The sequence below is a fragment of the Micromys minutus genome (assembly GCF_963924665.1).
Source record: "Micromys minutus genome assembly, contig: SCAFFOLD_215, whole genome shotgun sequence".
Lineage (NCBI taxonomy): Eukaryota > Metazoa > Chordata > Mammalia > Rodentia > Muridae > Micromys > Micromys minutus.
In genome coordinates, this window is record NW_027667754.1 from 15,001 (window position 1) to 17,500 (window position 2,500).

At 51.0% G+C, this 2,500-nt stretch overlaps 1 long non-coding RNA gene across 3 annotated transcripts in view; it reads right to left on the bottom strand.

The window, feature by feature from the left end:
* Positions 1–2,500, bottom strand: part of LOC308416134 — a 3,609-nt gene that overhangs the window by 1,039 nt on the left and 70 nt on the right. Inside the window, exon 1 of one of the 3 annotated variants that reach the window (XR_013974914.1) lies at positions 2,343–2,500. This exon is cut by the window's right edge and continues 70 nt beyond it. This is a non-coding gene — a long non-coding RNA (uncharacterized lncRNA). Of the gene's footprint in view, positions 1–2,127 lie in introns of all 3 variants that reach the window. The other 2 variants (XR_013974915.1, XR_013974916.1) reach the window with 2 other exon arrangements.

Here is a 2,500-nt window from a genome sequence, read left to right on the forward strand (position 1 = left end):
GTCTGAAGACAGCTGCAGTGTACTTATTTAAGTTAAATAAATAAATAGATAAATAGATAAATAGATAGATAAATAACTAAGTAATTAAGTGAATGAATGAATGGATAGATAGATAAATGAATGAATGAATGAATGAATGAATGAATGAATAAATGAATGAATAAATGAATAAATGAATAAATAAATGAATAAATAAATGAATAAATGAATGAATAAATAAATAAATAAATAAATAAATAAATAAATAAATAAATAAATGGTTCGAGAAAGCCGGTCATCCTCCTTCAATATCTATTTAAAAAAAAGAAAAAAAAAAAAAAAAAGAGGAGCCAAAGCGACACACACAGCGCCCTCTATCGACTTTGCGTCCGACAGAAACAAGAACCAGTCGCCCGCAGGTTATCAGGACCACCTCGAACGGGACAACTGGTCGACCCGCGCTCTCTTAACAGGTGGACGAAAGAAAAGGACAACTGGTCGACCCCAATACAGATATACATATATATATATATATTTAAAAAAAAAAAAAAAAGCACAGACCAAAAAAGAAAAAAAGCGCACTCGGGAGGCATGTGGCAGAACGACCCGGACACAGCGAGCACACAACTACGGGAGATTCCGGAACGCTCCAAAAAAAAAAAAAAAAAGCCAGTTAACGGAAGACACCGGGAAAACGGCAAAAAATAGGCGCTCCTCCAGCCGGCAACAGGTGACAACGACCGCAGAGAAATCGGGATACTCCTGACACGCAAAAATATCAGCAGTGCCCGGTTGTCACAAGCTACACCCCGGGACACACAAGCAACCAATCTCGGGAACGCAGGAAGCCTGCTGGGGGAAAAAAATAGCTTCAGGCACCGCAGCAACCCATGGGCAGACATAAAAAGGCTGGACAAGCAAACAGCCTTTCGGGGATCGCTTATAATGTCCTTTGAGTGTCACAGTCACAGGACAGCGTGTCAGTATATATCTCCAGGTACAATGCGAACTGAGAGGAAAGATCAAAACCACAAAAGTGTCGGGGAGGAAACATACAGGCACCAACAAAGATCTGGAAGTCATGCTAGGGGAAGTGTCACAGAAACGTCCCCATAAGAAAGAGAACCGGTCCTCAAAGGAACAACTGGTCGACCTTAGAACCGTGAGAGTACTCACAGACCGAGAGGCCCGGGATAGAAAGCCGGGCCAGGGCATCCTCTCGGCCTCAGATATCCAGGGCCCCGCTGGCAGGGACCGAGAGGGCTCTTGGAGGAAAAAAAAAAAAAAAAGCTACGAAGCTCCAGCGAGCCGGGCCACGGGGGCTTGGAAGCCCGGGCCAGGGCATCCTCTCGGCCTCAGATATCCAGGGCCCCGCTGGCAGGGACCGAGAGGGCTCTTGGAGAAAAAAAGCTCCGAGGCTCCAGCGAGCCGGGCCACCGGGGCTTGGAAGCCCGGGCCAGGGCATCCTCTCGGCCTCAGATATCCAGGGCCCCGCTGGCTGGGACCGAGAGGGTTCTTGCAGGAAAAAAAGCTCCGAGGCTCCAGCGAGCCGGGCCACCGGGGCTTGGAAGCCCGGGCCAGGGCATCCTCTCGGCCTCAGATATCCAGGGCCCCGCTGGCCGGGACCTAGAGGACTCAAAAAAAAAAAAAAAAAAAAGAAAAAAAATAAAGCTCCGAGGCTCCAGCGAGCTGGGCCACCGGGGCTTGGAAGCCCGGGCCAGGGCATGCTCTCGGCCTCAGATATCCATGGCCCCGCTGGCAGGGACCGAGAGGGCTCTTGAAGGAAAAAAGAAAAAAAAAAAAAAAAAAAACTCCCCGGCTGGCCTTCTGGTCTACCTGATCAAACCGCCACCCAGCCCCCTAGTTGTTTCAATAGGGAGTAGTGAAACTACAGCTCCCTGCAGATCTCCAGGTACAACCTCTTAGATACAGCCTGTCCTCAAACACGACACCATGTCTAGGACGAACTCGCCTGCCTGCCGGGACTCCTCTCACCCTGGCCGGCTTACCCCAGGCACTTCCTCGCCATTAGCCATCAACCGGGGACCAGGGACATTGCAGAAACTTGTCACCACTAGGTGTCGCCCGACAACGGTCTCGATCATGCAAGCAAACCGATACAAATCGTTCACCCGCCTCCACACTCACAGTCACTCGCTCGGTCTCTCTGGAGGGTCCTCCTTAGCTCACGTGGACACGCACCCACGCACAGCGGAGCAGAGTACCCACCACTTCCAACGAATGGCACATACGGTCCCGGTTGTCCGGCCGGAACATCGTGAACGCGGGCTGGACCCGGGCGGGCAAAAGCGAAAGTAAGACGGAGCGGTGAAAACACGAAATCAATCTCTAAGTCAAAGTACCTGGCTAAACAAATCTGTCGGTTAACGGGGCAAGGAACAGGCATAAACAGACGAAGGGGGGGCACAATTCCGGGGAGGGCCGCTTGGGTTTCTTTTTCTCGCTGTCAGCAACCGCGGGCCGGCGGGTCGGCTGGCCAGCCGGCGGGCCGACTGCCTGC